Source organism: Ctenopharyngodon idella, chromosome 24 (genome assembly GCF_019924925.1).
Source record: "Ctenopharyngodon idella isolate HZGC_01 chromosome 24, HZGC01, whole genome shotgun sequence".
Lineage (NCBI taxonomy): Eukaryota > Metazoa > Chordata > Actinopteri > Cypriniformes > Xenocyprididae > Ctenopharyngodon > Ctenopharyngodon idella.
This window is the reverse complement of record NC_067243.1, coordinates 4,179,619-4,198,392: the sequence shown is the minus strand read 5'-3', so window position 1 is coordinate 4,198,392 and position 18,774 is coordinate 4,179,619. Positions and strand designations below refer to the sequence as shown.

Genomic DNA, 18,774 nt, shown 5'->3' with positions numbered 1-18,774 from the left:
AGGAGTTGTTGTGAGACTCAGATTTCCCTATTTTATATTTTATTTTATTATATAAAGTTTTTTTTTTTTTTTTTTTTTGCATCAAGTGTAATTGTTGAGTTCAGATCAGTTTTTCCAGATGAATTGTGGGGTGAAACACTGAGATTCTCTCTGGCAGATCTTATATCTTTGAAAGTGACTGTGGCGTAAGAACTCGTCCAGTTATGGATCTTTACTGCCTTCAGTACCATGTAGAAGAATGTTTGATCGTAAAAATACATTTTTATATTATGATAATGGTATGCAGAAGCTTTCCAATACTTTGCCTACATCGCCTCTTTTATCCAGAGGAACATAAAAGCCTCGAAAATCCCCAGAATTTATTGCAAATTTTATTGCGGCAGAATTTCTGTGGTAATTATTATTAAAGGCTATAACAGAAGAACCATAAAACTGTTTAGACTCTGGACGTGTCCAAGAGAAGAAGATCAAGACTCGTCTGAGCAGTTCAACAGGATTCTAGTGAACACTGCGTCCTCATGGGAACACAAGTTAGAGAATCTCTAGTTTCTCTGTGTCAGGCGAGGAGGAGTCTGGGTTTATATGTGTTTCTGAAGTGTTTTTATGGTGCTCTTTAAACTGACGGAGCACATATCAGTAATGTGGTAATAATACACTGTTTCAAGAGCCTCCCCTGAGACTCAAAACTGTTACACTGAAAGAAAATCACACAGCGACAGCCACCAACGTTCATGATTTTAAGTAGTGTCACATTGCTCTCATAATCCCTGTGTATGACATCCCTGGACTGTATGAAACCCGTCCGTCCGTTCTGTGCGTGAGAGATACACATCGCTTTGACAAACACTGGAAAGGCTGCAGATTGTGACGTGTTAAAGGCCCAGAGCCAGAATAAAGCTTTGGGAACTCGCTAAACTTCTGCTGATCCCACCAAATCAAATCACACAGATGGAGAGAGAGTTATCACTGAATGTGTGGCCGAATCCAGAGTTCAGCTCAAGGCCGCGAACGCAACGGTAATCTGATTATTCCAGAAATTAGCACTGACTGTTATTAGTACTGCGTTCCCACACGCTCTCAATGACTTCATCTTACTGCTTGACTTTCTTCTGATCATAATACTTTTATTTAATCGCTTTGCATATTTTACTTTATTTTATTGCATTGCATTGAATTAATGCAAGCACTTGTATGGCTTCATCTTAGTGCTTGACTTTCTACTTTTAAATGTAATCATTTTATTTTATTTATTTTATTTAAAAAAATTGTGTGCAGTGCAATACAAAACTTTTATTTTATTACATTTTATTGCTTTGCATTGCATATTTTTCTTTATTTTATTGTTTTGCATTGAATTAATGGAAGCACTTGTATGACTTACACTTGACTTTCTATTTTCTACCTAATTTTATTTTATTTTATTTTATTACTTTTCATTAATGCAAACACTTGAATGGCTTATATTTGACTTTTGACCTAAATTTATTATTTTATGTGTTTCAGCGGCCTGACATGTCACCTTCTGACTTCTGACGTGAGTTTGGGGCGGGGCTATCTGTTTGACTGACCAATGGCAGACGTCACTTTCACAGATCCGTTTGGTGCCAGAGAAATGACACAGTGCAGCTTAACATTCTCCTGTTAGCAGATGAAAATGTTCTGTTCTGTGTTGTTTTAGGTGGAGTTCGTCTCATCGTGAACAGTGTGAAGAGCCTCTCAGATCCTCCATGTGTGCCGAGAGCTGAATATAGAGCAGGATCTAACCACACGGTCTGGATTGGTCCAGCGGTTCACAGCCGCAGGTGAAGCCAAGGTCAGGGATTATTATGGGACATTTGGAGGCTTACATTCAAACCGCTTGTTCAAATCCACCGTCAGCTGTGTTTACCAGAAATCACATCTGTAATGAAGCCCTGTTCTGGATTTCCCTTCTTAAAGGGACAGTTCACCCAGAAAACGGTCATGATGGTTTACATGTCTCTTAGTTAGTAATGCTTGATTATGTCTGATCAGTGGAGTCTTTCAATGGTCTGATTATATTTTATTTTATTTTATCATTGCAGGCATTTGAATAGCTTTATTTTAGTGCTTGACTTTCCTCTTTTGAACTGATATCATGTTGTAATGTAATGCTTTAATGTAAGTCAGATGGTCATTATTGCAAAATAATGCAGTAAAACTTCTCCAGATTTATTTTGCAATAATAACCGACTGACACACAAATGCAAGTGTAAAATCAGATCATCACAGTGGCTCAATCCCGTTTTATGAGTTTTGAGGCGGTTTTGTGTGTTTTGGAGGGAAATGAGGGTGACCCCGTGACCTCTGCACCCGCTCCAGAGCAAACACTGCCTCACTGTCCGCTGTCGTCTTATCTGTGAACATCCGCACATCCCTCTGGCTCCGTGACCCTCCGGTAACCTTGTCTGTAACTCATACCAGGACAGCGAGGATCAGGGGAGGTCAGAGGTCAAGCTCCTGATTTCACTCGCTAATTTCGATTGTCGTTTGCTGATTAGACGTGAATAGATGCGGACGGATAGTGACGGCGGGCGGTAACTCTGCTGTGATTGATTTAATGGAGTAAATATGGAACAGAGATTGAACTTCAATTATATGACGAATAGTTCTGGTTTTTATTGTTGTTATTGTTATTATTGAATTGTATTTATTATTATAAATTAAACATTATTTATATTTATCTTAATTTTTTTATTATTTATTTGTTTTATTGGTTTATTTTAACCTGCTGATCAAAACCAATTAAACCAGCCATGGCTTGTTAGGCTAATCCTGGTTATCCTGGTTTGTTTTGTATTGTGGGAGACCAGCTCAGACCAGCTCAGACCAGCTGAGTCCAGCAGTCCGGTGTTAATGTGGTTCAGGTTGTGTTTTCTCCAGCAGGGAGTAGTTTGCTGTGATCTGGAGATGCTCTTTTGTTTACTGCGTGCCTGAGATGCTATTCCTGTGCCGCTGATTGGAGTTATGTGTTGGCTTTAATCGGGAACAGTTATCCCGGCTCTGCCTCAGGAATGCGCCTCAGGAGACGGTAGAAAATAGCTTGGCGAGGACACCAGATAAAATCTGTTTGGTGGAACTGATCTGACTTCTCTTTTTATAGAGCAGCAGCAGCGCCCAGACCCACCCGCGAGTCTTCCTGTGGGGAACCGGAGCCGGTGCGAGTCACGGAAACAAGCCGGATCACCCGTCCGCACACCTATGACATACCGAGTCGTAATTATGAGTCAAAATTATGTCAGAAATAAAGGTCGAAATTATGGCTTTCTGTCATGATTATGACTTATGTCAATAACGACTCATCTCATAATTGACTTTTTAAGTCAGAATTTCAACTTTTTGTCATAATTGATTTTTTAAGCCAATTTCAACTTTTTACGTCATAATTTCAACTTTTTATCTCATAATTGACTTTTTAAGTCATAATTTCTACTTCTTGTCATAATTGATTTTTTTAAGTCAATTTCAACTTTTGACATCATAATTTCAATTTTTGACGTCATAATTGACTTTTTAAGGCATAATTTCAACTTTTTGTCATAATTGACTAAGTCATAATTTCAACTTTTTGTCATAATTTACTTTTTGAGTAATAATTGTCTGTCATTGACCTTTAAGTCATAATTTCAACTTTTTGTCATAATTGACTTGAGTAATAATTGACTGTCATAATTGACTTTTTAAGTCATAATTTCAAGTTTTGTCATAATTGACTTAAGTAATAATTGACTGTCATAATTGACTTTTTAAGTCATAATTTCAACTTTTTGTCAATTAACTTTTTCTGTCATAATTGACTTTTTAAGTCATAATTTCAACTTTTTTGAGTCATAATTGACTTTTTAAGTCATAATTTCAACTTTTTGTCATAATTGACTGTCATAATTCACTTTTTATGTTTTGTTTTTATGTTTTTATGACTTAGTATGTCATAATTTTGACTTTGCATTGTCATAATGATTTACCAAAGCATTATTTTTTTTTCTTATGTGTTGGAAACTGGCTTCCACATCCACCCAAATAAGTGCTTCAATAATTTCATAAACGTCAGTCATAAGTTTCATAACATCAAACTCAAGGCATGGGCTTGATCTCTAGTTCCCGGCAGGACAGTTTTAGACAGACAGAAGCCATCGGTCAGGATGAGGACGAGGCAGAGAGTTTATGTTTCTCTGATTTATTAATGCGTTTCATTACAGGCTATATTAAGACACTGCATCTTAGAGATTAGCACATATAGATAACGTTCCTCGTACTTAAGTAATGTTGGAGAAGCTTCTTTGAAACTGTGGGTTCCCGAAATTGAAGTATAGTTCAAATACAGATTTAAATACGGATTGTCAAATCGATAGATAATTGCATAGTCTCCTGAAGTCAGATGATGCTTATGGTTCTTTGACCTTTTTATTGTTTATTTCTTCCATAAAAGTATTTTTTTGCAGTGTATAGGCTTCGAGCCAGTGGTACTTTCAAGTCTGTCTGGAAAAGTGTATTTTAGCTTTAAATTATGAATATCATGCGTTAAACTTGCATACTTCAGCAGTACTTTACATATATGTTCCTCCTGTGAATTTCCTCTTTATTCGATAAGATCATTGGCTCTTTCTGAACAAATAACCAGACGGATTGGAGTACCGCTGGAGGTTGACCAGGTGATTCTGGACATACGGCAAGAGCGAAGAAAGCTTTTCATTCAAACACACGTCCAGTATGAATGAAGATGAAATGGAGAACACATGATCTACGAGTGAAACTCTGCAAACACGTGCTGAGGAGAGAATGGCAGTAAGTACAGTAAAACACTGTTCGCTGAAGGACTTTCCAAACACCAACACCTGCTTCTACTTACAGGACACACCAGAATCCACTTACCAAAGCCAATAAATGCTCGAATGCTGCAGAAATACAGGAATCAGCATTCCACACCGAGGGAACGGCTTCCCACTTTCCTTTAAGAGCAATTACAGAACGGCACGTCAGAAGACGCTTGAAACAAGCCAGTGAAGCTCAACAGACCCATGATTAGATAAAACCAGGTCCTGTTTATTATGAAGGAATCATACAGAGCAAAAAATGATGTTCTTCTTCAGTATTTTTGTCTTGTTTTCCAGTACAAATATCTGAACATTCTTAAATCAAGATACAGACGACAGAAATTTGCGTATCAAATGTGATATAGCAGGCTTTATGGGCTAGAGTCGGTTTGGGGTCATAAGGGCTGCTGTAAACATGTTATAAAAAGATGATTCCTCCAAAGATCTGAGAGTTTGCCTTCAGGCACTAAACGGCGGCTTTTAAAAGGGCGTTTTTTTGGTTTTAAGAGGCCGTATGTTGTGTAAATAGAGAGCAGGCCGAGCATCGCTGGCATTGGGTTAATCTGATGGGGATTAGGAGCCCCAGTCCTGAGGGAGGCCCGGCTACTCTCGGCTTCGAGGGCCAGCTGTCACAGAGCCGCTCCGGGACGCGTCTGATTGAAGCCTGTGGGCCCCGAACACAGCGGGACCTGCTGCGCTTCATGATGCACAGATGAGGGCAGGGCTGTTACAGTTAACACAGACTAAAACCATACAAATGAGCATTTCTGTTACTAGAAATAAAGAATAATAATAAAGAATAATGAAAATAACAACAAAAATATAATAGAATAATATTAAATAATAATAATAAACATTAACTGAAACAGCTGTTTTCTATGTGAATATATAGTAAAGTGTAATTTATTTCTGTGATCAAATCTGAATTTTCAGCATCATTACTCCAGTCTTCAGATGATCCTTCAGAAATCATTCTAATATGATGATCTGATGATCAAGAAACATTTATGATTATTATAGTGTTGAAAACAGTTCATATTTTAAGTTGAAAAGAACAGCATTTATTTGACCATTATAAATGTCACTTTGGATCAGTTTAATGTGTCTTTGCTGAATAAAAGTATTAATTTCTTTTAAAAATTAATAATAGAGATGCACTATTACTTTTAAGTTTGTTTTGTTTTGCTTTGCTCTTGGTTTGAATAGACCTTTTGTCTGCTTCTTCATTTGATGTGACCTTTATTTTCCCAGCAGTCCCAGCTGATGCTCTTCAGCTCCGTCTCAGACACATCAGACTGTCTCTGCGCCTCAGATGTGTGCAGATATTGTGAAGATTCAGCACATCTGTAGCTCATTTTCTGTCAGTTTGATGCGATCAGGACTACAGCGTGAACGGTTCTGCTGTGGTGTGCAAAATACGTCCAAACAAGCACATAAATTATGTGGATTGTTGAGTGGAGGCTTATTAAGTCATAGACGAGATTAAATCAAGAACCGGTACAGCGGCTGATCAAGTTAAAGATGAGAAGTGAAGCTCCAGGTTTGCTCTCTCTCTCTGTGTGTGTGTGTGTGTGTGTGTGTGAGACAGTCTTTACAGTCTGTTACACAGTCTGTATGTTTACAGCATCAAAACATTTATTTCTGGGTGGTTGCTAGAAGGTTGTTAGGGTATTGCTATGTGTTTGCTAGGATATTCTGAGTGGTTGCTAGGGTGTTGCTAGGGTATTCTGGGTGTTTGCTAGGCTGTTAAACAGTCTGAATGTTTACAGCATCAAACCATTCATTTCTGGGTGGTTACTAGGAGGTTGTTAGGGTGTTGCTATGGTATTCTGAGTAGTTGCTAGGGTGTTACTAGGGTATTCTGGGTTTTTGCTAGGGTGTTAAATAGTCTGGATGTTTACAGCATCAATACATTCATTTCTGGGTACTAGGCAGTTGCTAGGGTGTTGCTACAGTATTCTGGGTGTTTGCTAGGGTGTTAAACAATCTGTATGTTTACAGCATCAGAACATTCATTTCTGGGTGGTTACTAGAAGGATGTTAGGGTGTTGCTATGTGGTTTCTAGGGGGTTGCTAGGGTATTCTGGGTGTTTGGCGGGGTGTTAAACAGTCTGGATGCTTACAGCATTAAATATTTACACTGAGAACTAACCAGCTACAGTGCTAAAGCAAATAGCAACTAGATAAAAAAAAAAAAAAAAAAAAAAGCCACAAAGTTTGAAATAGTTTTTGGTTTGAAGTAACTTTAAAAGCTCAAAGTTTGAAGGCCATACAGTCTCTCAGACAGATAGATCAATTGCTGTGTGGTTGTTGGGGTATTCTGGGTAGGTTGCTAGGAGGTTGTTAGGGTGTTGCTATGTGGTTGCTAGGGTATTCTGAGTGGCTGCTAGGGCTGTTATTACCTAACCATGTAACATTGAACACTACACATTTTTTAATCAAGACAGGAAATGCACTTGTCATGTGTTTCTTGTCCTGATTTAATGTTAGTGTCTTCTGAGCATTATTGGGGTTGGAGGACCACCTTTGTCTCTCTCTCTCTCTCTCTCTCTCTCTCTCTCTCTCTCTCTCTCTCTCTCTCTCTCTCTCTCTCTCTCTCTCTCTCTCTCTCTCTCTGTCTGTCTCTGCTCCAGTGCTCTTTGACCTGGAAGTGAGACGTGCTGTCGACAGTTTGCAGGACGGACAGATGCCATCCTTTCATCTTGTGGGAAAGAATCGTACAGCTTTCTGAAAGTTCTTCATGATCCTCTCTTGGTCTTCTGTTCAGCCGGAGCCAGCTTGACTGGATTCTGTAAATAAGATTATACATCATCAATTACAACAGCAATTAATCATTCTTCTTTTTTTTTTTTTAAAGAAATCTCATCATTTTGTTGCAAAGGCATTTTAACTTGCTTTTCGGCGTTTTGGTTACTAGTGTGTTGCTATGTGGTTGCTAGAATGTTCTGGTATTTGCAAAGGTGTTTTGACTGGTTGCTAGGGTGTTGGTATGTAGTTGCTAGGGTGTTTTGGTAGTTGTAAAGCTTTTCTGATTGGTTACTAGGGTGTTGCTATGTGGCTGATAGGGTGTTCTGGTTGCAAAGGTGTTTTGACGGGTTGCTAGGGTTTTCTGGTGGTTGCAAAGATGTTCTGACTGGTTGCTAAGGTGTTGCTATGTGGTTGCTAGAATGTTAAGGTGGTTGCAAAGATGTTTTGACTGGTTTCTAGGATGTTGCTATGTGGTTTAAAGGGTGTTCTGGTGGTTGTAAATGTGTTGCCTGGTTGCTAGGGTGTTGCTATGTGCTGTGTGTTCTGCTGGTTAAAGGTATTTTGATTGAATCATTCACGTCTGGAGCACAAACGCCTAACTTAAAAGGGTAGTGTTTGTCTAGTCTATAGAGTGGAGGTCAGGCCTCTGTTTCTCTTTCCTTCTTCTTCCTTCTCCTGGTTAGTTCAGGATTAGCGACTGTTTTCCATTTGCTGCTGTAGATCAGATATCCACAGGTCCACATCACCCGAGTCCATATAAGGCCAGAGAGCAGAACACAGGAGGACACATTTGACTGCTTATCCACTGCTGTATTTACATATTGTGTGTGTGTGTGTGTGTGTGTGTGTGTGTGCGTGCTTCCCAGATGAGCATTTTGTTGCTCAGAGGTTGCTCCTTTATTGCTCAGGACTTCTTATGTTACATTTCTTTATTTCTCATAAAATTCCTCATAAAAAATAAAACAGGCCCAAATGAGTCACTGGTCATCATCCTTTAAGAATATAGAGCTATCAAATGAATGTGGAGATAAAGGTTTGATTTCATACTGATAGAGGAGACACACGTGAGATTTCTGAGGTCTTTTCCCTCAGAAGAAACATCTGAAACTCTGTTTCTCCATTCAGTCTCATTGCTGTCTAGGACAAACAACTGAAAAGAAGTCTCATTTGTGATTTTTAAAAGCCGTATCTGAACACACAGGAAAGTGACTCAATAACACACTTCATTATCCACACTAGAGTTTAAATAAGCGTCTAGTGTACTAGTTTGCAGTCTAGACTCCTGTATGCTGTACGACATGATGAATCGAGGCAATAATCTCGCCGTATGCGTCCACTTCCATTCCTGCAGTGCTTTTACATCAGTTCTCTCCCCACGGTCACATATACATTTGATTGGTCATGAAGTTGTTGACCTACAGTTTTAAGGTTAATCAGTCTGGAAGAGGTGTCGTGTTTCTTTTCTTTCCTTCCTCAAAGAAAATAAATAATAAATAAACCTTCATAAATCCTCGCGTCGCCTTGTGTAAACATTTATTCTAGTGGAACAGGGCGCTCATTCAACACGCGTTCACTGCTCTCGCTGACCTGGACGTGACGCTCAACTCATATAGACCCCATACAGAAGACAGTTGGGTTATTATTTTCCAGCAAGGTGGTTGATACTTATATTTTAACAGTGAAACAGAGACTGGGAAAACCAGAAAGATAAAGCCAACTGTTGCATTCTACATTCAGTTCCAAACTTTAGTTTGTTGAAAAATTCTTATGCATTTTATGCAAAGTTAAGTACATCTACCCATATACTAACAATCAGTGAGTTTTTGTTTGTTTGTTTGTTTTTTATTTTGTTTTGTTTGTTCTGGTGGTTGCAAAAGTGTTTTGACTGGTTGCTAGGGTGTTGCTATGTGGCTGCAAAGGTATTTTGACTGGTTGCTAAAGTGTTTCTGTGTTGTTGCTAGGGTGTTCTGGTGGTTGTAATGGTGTTTTGACTGGTTGCTAGGGTGTTGCTATATGGTTATTAGGGTGTTCCGGTGGTTCCAAAGGTGTTCTGACTGGTTGCTAGGGTGTTGCTATGTGGTTGCAAATGTGTTTTGACTGGCTGCTATGGTGTTGCTATGTGGCTGCAAAGGTGTTTTGACTGGTTGCTAGGGTGTTGCTATGTTGTTTTGACTGGTTGCTAGGGTGTTCTGGTGGTTGCAAAGGTGTTTTTACTGGTTTCTAGGGTCTTCTGAACAGAAAGATTTTATATTCAATTTAAGTTTGTTGAAAAATTCTTATGCATGTTATTTATATGCTAAAGTTAAGCACAACTTCCTTTATTCTGAGTATGTTTTTTGTGCTGGTTAAGACCCGGTTGTGTCTGATTGTTTCATTAGCGCCGGCTAATTGACCCTCAGCAGTAACTAAAGAGTGGCTGTGTTTCCCAGAAGCGGTTCGTTTGTAGGGCTTTTAGCGTTTAATTGTCGGCAGTCAAAGTCTCGGCGGACTCTATTACAGTGATGTATGGAGTAATTCTTCCAGGAGACGGAGGGCCGTTGGAACACACATCCATCAAGTCATGTGGCCATTAAAGCCTTCCCAGAATGCCCTCAGTGAACACTGAAGGAAGAAAATATGAGAAACAGAGCACAGTACCAGTGAGATCTCATCAATGTCTCAAATGATTCTGCAGTGACACTGAGTACAGACTGAAAGTCTGCAATCAGAGATTTCAATACGAGTTCAAATATTTCAAATGATCTGAGCTGCTGCACATTCATTTTACTGGACAGTAACTAGTGACTGTTTTAAATTTTAGGAGAAACATCTGAAACAACTGAGAACTTTTGTGAGGTCTGAAAAAGCAATAACGTTCATCTGGGACTGTTTGCATCAGAATAAGTCTGTTAGTTGTGTTGATAAGCGAGCAGTGAGTGTGAAATGTCTTGAACACACTCCGTGAGCTGAGTAAAGTGTGTTTTGTGGGTTTAATTGTTTGCTTGTTTGATCTGTAAAGTCGGCAGAATAGTGGGAGAAATAACAGCAGCTGCAGATTTTTGACTAAAACTTTTTCACTCTCGTTTTGCTTTTCTGTTCTCTAGATTCAGCTCCTTCAATGTACAGTAAGTCTGTGAGATTTTGTGGCATGTGAATGAGGAACAACATTCTTCACATTTAGGGTTCAGAATGTAAGTTGCTTTCAAAGGTAGAGCATGCTCGGAATGACGCTTTGTGACGCTTGTCTCTGCTGTAAAATGTGTTTGTGTTGAGTTCAGAGAAAATGTTCAACCTTTAACACTGAGAGAATTTGTTTCTGAAAACATAAATCAAAGCTTCAGCATGTCGAACATCTTAAAACTGTGTTCGTTTGGTTTTCCTGAGGTGAATCTTTCATAAACGGGTCGAGTCTTTCTTCAGATGATGCGTGTGCCCCAGGGGTGACTGGGTAATTACTCGTGACTCATAAATTACGCTGCAGAACTTGCATTGAGATCATTCTGTTTTGGTTGCTGTCATTTAAATGCCAGGTACTCTTTTTGTGACGTGTTTATACACAACATTCATCATAGATCTTCAGTATTCATATACCAGTGTAATTTTGAACTATGTTGGAGTACAGCGTAAAGGCATGAATATGGTAATAATTCAGCACCACGGTAACATTGTATTTACCATCTAATACCGTCACAGTAATTTGTAATCTCTGTTGAGTCTCGCTCTCTGATTGAGCTGTTAAACGTCTCTGGATTCTGCTGCCCTGTGGAGCGTGACCTTTGACCCCACCGGGCCCAGGGTTCACGTGGCTTTGAACCCACAGGCGATCGGGTGAGGGGAATCCTGGGAATAAAATAGAGGGTTAAAGGTTCAAGTGCTCTAGAAAACACTCTCTAAAGTGGCTCTTAAACATCTGAGGTTAAAGCCCTCCAGTGTTTCACATGATAGTTATGAATTTTACTACAGTACTGTGCAGGGTTATTATTGTTAACTAAACCATCAAAAAAACATTAAAAATGTTACATGAAATAAAATAAAATGTATAACTATAACTAAAACTTGATAAACTAAAACTAATAAATAAAAATTAGTAAATAGTATGTAGACAAAATTATTCAAACTTTACCTAAAATGAAAGTGAAAACAAAACAAAAATAAAATCTAAATAATATTAAATCAAATTCAAAATACGAATTAGAATGATTGAATTTTGAATCCAAGCAAGTCTTTTGGTCTGAACAGACTCTTCACTTCTGAGGTAACAGTCTTTTCCTGATGTTTATTAGCACGACCTTTATATAGTTAATTTTATATGGATATGAATAATATTTGATTAAAAAAAAAAAAAAAAAAAACCTAGATTCTTATGTTTTCTAAAGAAAATATGCCTGCATTCTAGGCTGTTCTGATTTACTAGGGTGTTGCTATGTGGTTCCTAGAGTATTCTGAGAGGTTGCTTGGGTGTTCTGAGTTGTTGCCAGGTTGTTGCTAAGCAGTTTCTAGGGTCATTGGTTGCTAGGGTGTTGCTATGTGGTTCCTGGGAGGTTGCTTGGGTGTTCTGAGTTGTAGCCAGGATGTTTCTAAGCAGTTTCTAGGGTCATTGGTTGCTAGGGTGTTGCTATGTGGTTCCTGGGAGGTTGCTTGGATGTTCTGAGTTGTAGCCAGGATGTTGCTAAGCGGTTTCTAGGGTCATTGGTTGCTTGGGCATTGCTATGTGGTTCCTAGAGTGTTCTGGAAGGTTGCTTGGGTGTTCTGAGTCGTAGCTAGGATGTTGCTAAGCAGTTTCTAGGTTCATTGGTTGCTAGGGTGTTGCTATGTGGTTCCTAGAGTATTCTGGGAGGTTGCTTGGGTGTTCTGAGTTGTTGCCAGGTTGTTGCTTAGCACTTTTTAGTGTGTTTTGACTGGTTGCTAGGGCATTTCTATGCTGTTCCTAGAGTGTTCTGGGTGGTTGCTTAGGTGTTCTGAGCTGTAGCCAGGATGTTGCTAAGCAGTTTCTAGGGTCATTGGTTGCTAGAGTGTTGCTATCCTGTTCCTAGAGTGTTCTGGGAGGTTGCTTGGATGTTCTGAGTTGTAGCCAGGGTGTTGCTAAGCAGTTTCTAGGGTCATTGGTTGCTAGGGTGTTGCTATGTGGTTCCTGGGAGGTTGCTTGGATGTTCTGAGTTGTAGCCAGGATGTTGCTAAGCGGTTTCTAGGGTCATTGGTTGCTTGGGCATTGCTATGTGGTTCCTAGAGTGTTCTGGAAGGTTGCTTGGGTGTTCTGAGTCGTAGCTAGGATGTTGCTAAGCAGTTTCTAGGTTCATTGGTTGCTAGGGTGTTGCTATGTGGTTCCTAGAGTGTTCTGGAAGGTTGCTTGGGTGTTCTGAGTCGTAGCCAGGATGTTGCTAAGCGGTTTCTAGGGTCATTGGTTGCTTGGGCATTGCTATGTGGTTCCTAGAGTGTTCTGGAAGGTTGCTTGGGTGTTCTGAGTCGTAGCTAGGATGTTGCTAAGCAGTTTCTAGGTTCATTGGTTGCTAGGGTGTTGCTATGCTGTTCCTAGAGTATTCTGGGAGGTTGCTTGGATGTTCTGAGTTGTAGCCAGGATGTTTCTTAGCACTTTCTAAGGTGTTCTGGGTGATTGTTTTAACAGATTTAGGGCATTTGTAGCACCTTTCTTCTCACTGGCATGCCTCAAACTTTCTACACAGAGCTCGTGCTTTTGCTCTTCTAAAAAAAGTAACATTTAAAATGAGGAACAGACATCAGATGTGGGTCAGATGGCAATGAGGGAGTAGCTGTCAGTCAAGCACTCCTGCACTCATATCCACAGAGAACCAAAACTCCAGGATGACTTCTTGACTTTTCAGGTGATGTCATACATTTTCATGAGCGTTAGTCACCGGTGATCTGTGAGGGAATCATCTCCATAAACTAGAAAAATATGGGCTGACAGGAAAGATCCGATCTGATTGTGCTAATGTGAGAGATCTGAGTTTGCTCATACACGTTTGCTCTCTGAATGCTGTTTTTGTTGAGCGTCTCTGAGTAATGTGAGCTGCTCAGAGATTGACGGAGGGATGGAGGTGCTTCCTTCCACAACAAAGCGCCGGTGCCTCCATTTTAAATCCGTTACACGCAGAGCTGTGAATGATATCAAGATCTGCCCACAGAGTTTCCATCCGTCATGGATTATGTCATTATTTATTTTCCCTCATGTCCATCTGAACTTGTCTGCTGTTTTTGTCTGTGAAACATTCAGCACATTTGAAGCATCTTCATGCATCTCTGTTGAGTCGTCTAACCTGTAGATCAGGTCTGAACGAACACATATGTTCAATTAACTCTGTTTGCTTGTTTCTCCTTGTGTAAATTTATCATTTGCTTGAGTGACGGGCCACATTTCAGTGAATCCACAGCCGCTGTCCAGGTGTGTGTTTTTGTGGCCTGTTTCTGCTTGGAACAAATGGAACAAATACTGGGATTCATGTTAAATTATGTTTTGGGGTAAAAACAACATAAAACACTGAGACATTTTGAAAAATATCTTTTCCGTTCCACAGGCGATAGATGGTCATGCAAGTTTGGAGCGACTAATGCGATGTGACGCGGCGTGTGGAGGTCGTAAAGCCGTTCAGCGTCTCGCCTCGATACTCGCGGATCTGTTCTGACCTAAATACACAACCACACCCACCGGCTCCAGAAACAAGAGCCGCACAGACACACTGAACAGAGACTGAGTGGAACCATGTGAGAATCACACACACGTCCAACACACACACACAGAGCTGTGCTGAAGATTACACGTCTAGGCATTTGGAATATTTAAGATGTTTTAATGTTTTTAGTCTCTTCTGTTCACCAAGGCTGCATTTATTTGATCACAAATACAGTAAAAATTGTGAAATATTATTACAATGTTAAATAGCTGTTTTCTATGTGAATATATAGTAAAGTGTAATTTATTCCTGTGATCAAAGCTGAATTTTCAGCATCATTACTCCAGTCTTCAGTGTCACATGATCCTTCAGAAATCATTCTGATATGATGATTTGATGATCAAGAAACATTTATTATTGTTATGTGTTGAAAATAGCTCATATTTTGGTGGAAACTTTTTATTTTTCAGGATTCTTTGTTGAATAGAAAGTTCAAAGAACTGCATTTATTTGAAATAGAATCTTTTGTAACATTATAAATGTCTTTACTGTCACTTTTGATCAATTTAATGCATCTTTGCTGAATAAAAGTATTATTTTAAATTGATTTAAATTCTTACCTCAGACCTTTAAATAGTAGTGAATCATGATTTCCACATAATTATTAAGCAGCAAAAACCTTCAAAATTTGTAATACTAAGAAATAATAGACATGTTAGAGATATTAATTCCATTTAAAAGTAGTTTTATTAAAATAAAAAATGTATATAATATAAAATATAAAATAATATAACAAATTTTTTTTAAATGTATATGCAGAAATATAATAAAATATTCAATTTAAATTTAGTTGTTTATTAAAATAAAAAACATATCATTTTAATATATGCAGAATTATTACAAAATATTACACTTAAATTTAGTTTTTATACAGAACGAATAATTTATACATTTTATAAAATAAAAAATTAAAATAAAATAAATTTATTTTATAACATTTATATTTTTTATTTTTAATATCATATTTTTATATATTTATTTTAATAAACAACTAAATTTAATTTCTGCATATACATTAAAAGTGTATATGTTCTTAGATTATTTTTTATATTTTTATATTATTATTGTTTATCTCAATAAACAACTACAATTTTTATCCTATGCATGCATATACATTTGAAATGTTTTTTTTATTTTATAATATTATTTTATAGTTTATTTTAAATAATTTTTTGTATTATTTTAGTAGACAACTACATTTAATTTTTTTGTCGTATGCATGTATGTGTTTGAATTTATTTATTTTTTTCACATTTATGTTGTAATCCTTTTTTTCCTCTCTCTCTCTCTCTCTCTCCCTCATCAGGTTCCGCTTCGTTCCCGTGTTGACCGTGATGTGGGTTTGTAAGTGTTTCAGTCTTTACGTCTGCGTGACGACTCATTTCTCATAGATGACATGTCATTTTTCATGCTGTATTCTCATCCAGCTGTTGTCCTCGTCTCCGTCTGATAAGCCATTTGGCGTTTCTCTTCTCCTGCTATGAGGACATTTGTTCAGTGTTTTGTCTTTACCCAGAGGGACCTGAACACAAACATCAGACCTTCACACTTCAGCTCGCTTTACTCTGAAAACACACACCTCAGAGTTCACATGCTCACACCAGTCGAGAGCAGAAACTCGCTAAAAGCAGTGAAGCGACTAACTTAAGCAGAGTTTTCGGTAGCGTGTCTGTGATGGACGATCTGATTTAAAGCTCAACCAAATAACAGCGAGTCCTTTCCTTCAGGACAGAGAAGATTTTCAAGCTCAATGTCCTCTGAAAACACACGCTTCTCTGATTTCAGTGTTTCTGTTTCAGATTTTCTTCACCCAACGTCCTGATGGAGTCAGAAATTAACATTAAAAATGCATGTGACATCACTCCCCTGGTCACCTTTGACCCTTAATTCATGCATTATGCTTTTTGTCGCCGTCCATTTCTGTCTCGTGCCCGCCGGTGAAACACACGACTGTATTAAAGCGTGAAAACAGGTCTTATTTGTGCCGCCAACCGGCACAGGCGTAATTTTGATCGCCGCCCCATTATGCTGCTGACAGACTCTGTCCTCCATGATGGACGGCCCTGTGTGAGGAAGAGTCCGTCGAGCCGGTCGCTTACCGCTGTGTGTCGGCGCGGTCCTTCCTCCATCAATCCTCCATCCATCACAGCAGGTGTTTGGACGCTCAGTCCACAGTGATGGAGAGGAACAAAGCAGGGAGAACTATGATGATGGATGGAGACTTTAAGAGCACCGTTACACTACAGCAGCTTCTGTGGTCAGTGTCCATCTGAGATGTGATGAAACACCAGCGCTCTGTGAGCTGTCCGGATAAGTGCGCTTCTGTTATAAGAGACAAAACTGGCCACATTTTAAGGCATTTTTTTTTATTTTAACTTGAATATAATTCATTTATGATATTTTTAATAATTATATATATATATTGTTTTATTAAATATTAATCCACTATATATATATATATATATATATATATATATATATATGTGTGTGTGTGTGTGTATATATATATATATATATATATATATATATATAGTGGATTAATATTTAATAAAATAAAAATAATTAAATACTTTTTTAATTAAAAGTAAGAATCATTTTAATTTTAAATACTTTTAACTAAGTTTAATAATAATATTTGTAATAAAATATTTATATTTATATAAATATTTAATATTTATAATAAAATAATAAAATATTATTTTTTAACAAATTAATATTTGAATAATTATATATATAATTATTGATGGATTTATATTTAATACACTTTAATAACATGTTAATGCAATCAAAATTAATTTTACTTAACTAATTAACAAATTAACTTAATGAATTAACTAAAATTAAATAATTAAAAGTATTTGTTTGACTTTATTTTTAAAATATAAACTATATTTTAATAATATTTAATATTAATATTTTATTAAATTTATTTAATTTTTGATTTTATTAATATTTAATATTTTAATAATAATAATAATATATATATATATAATTAGTGGTGGATTTATATGTAATACATTTTAATAACTTTTTACTAAAATTTTAATTAATTGTTAAAATTAAATAATTTAAATAATTAAGTAAAATAATTTAATTATCTTGCATTGTAATTAAAAAAAGTAATAATTTTAATTTAACATTTTTAATAAAAATTTAATTTTAATGAAAGAATGAATTACAATTAAATAACAAATAAGTAAAATAATTAGATCTTTTTTACTTTTAATTAAAAATAGCAATACATTTTTTTAAATTAAATTTAAAAAATAATATTCAATATTAATATTTTATTTTAATGAATTAAATCTTTATATATATATACATACACCCGAATCATTATGAGATTGTTATGAGTGTTTCACTGTATAATATACAGCATCACAGGATCCTCCTCTGGGCCTGAAACTACGCAGAGAATTTCTCTTCCTCATGTTTGTATCCCAGCTGTTTAGAGCACAAACGCGTGTGGTTTACAGTCGTCTGCTCTATCATTACTGACGGAGGACTGACCTGACGCTCCTGTTATGAAATGAATGCCATAAACAACGCTGTTAAATATACGAGAGGGCACATGGTTCCCCTGTGAGAGTGAGACCCGACCTGCCCAGATCTGCGGCTCCTGCTGCGATGAGTGGAAAGTATGTCAGTGACACATAAAACACGTCGACGGAGTTCCTGTCGGCCACAGGGTCACGTTACACACGCTCACACCATCAGTTCAGCTTCACAAAACATTCAGAAACTGAGATATGGTATGCTCATATTATATTATAGAGGTAGAGGTCATGCTAATGGTTTACAATTTAATGTTTTGTCCTGACAAACACATTTAGCATCTCAAAATAATGAGCAAGAAACAGTGTGAGCTCAGCATGTCTCATTACAGACTCGCTCTGATCAATATCCTGATGAACTGTTGCGGTGCATGATGTGATTCTTCTGTCGTGTGTTTGTGTGTGTGTGTGTGTGTGTGTGTGTGTGTGCGTCTCCCTGAGGTCCCGCCGCTCTGTATTAACATGCTAATGTACAGACTTGTTTTGCTGCGGTTGATTTCTCTCATTGTCCAAATAACAGGCAGAAGGGCGACTTCTACCCAGCATGCCCCTGGCCAGAGCCGCATGGGCGTCATTAGCATATTCATGAATCATGCGGAGCAGAAAAGTTGATGCAACATGACATCTGGAATCAGACGCGTCTCTGAAGAGCTGAGATGATGATTCAATGAAATATAAGCGTTTGTTATAGAATGAACTTTACAAACATCACTGTCATTTCATTTAGACCTTCAGAGTAACTCAGTCATTCTCATAACCCGTCAGATAGTTGATTTTGCAACTATATGTCATTTTGGGCATCCCTAAAAATCACTAGAGAAACCGTATGGGAATCTGCTGATGTAAACGTGGCGTTCCTGATGCATCATGGGTAGACAGACTGTTGGCTTCTCTATTCCCTGCATGTATTGATGACGGTTTATTGATTTCATGTAAATCATGAATATAAACAGGCTAAATAATTTGCCCGGT

General features: G+C 37.6%; 2 long non-coding RNA genes across 2 annotated transcripts; both read left to right on the top strand.

The window, feature by feature from the left end:
* The first annotated feature begins 25 nt into the window (after nucleotides 1-25).
* Nucleotides 26-3,414, top strand: LOC127507218 (uncharacterized). The gene is made up of 3 exons (XR_007928285.1): nucleotides 26-1,016; nucleotides 1,504-1,534; nucleotides 1,679-3,414. It is a non-coding gene; the product is annotated as an uncharacterized LOC127507218 (long non-coding RNA).
* A 1,159-nt stretch (nucleotides 3,415-4,573) lies between these two features.
* Nucleotides 4,574-16,581, top strand: LOC127507760 (uncharacterized). Its single transcript, XR_007928420.1, has 4 exons — nucleotides 4,574-12,697; nucleotides 13,106-13,959; nucleotides 14,093-14,279; nucleotides 15,555-16,581. It is a non-coding gene; the product is annotated as an uncharacterized LOC127507760 (long non-coding RNA).
* The last annotated feature ends 2,193 nt before the right edge of the window (nucleotides 16,582-18,774 follow it).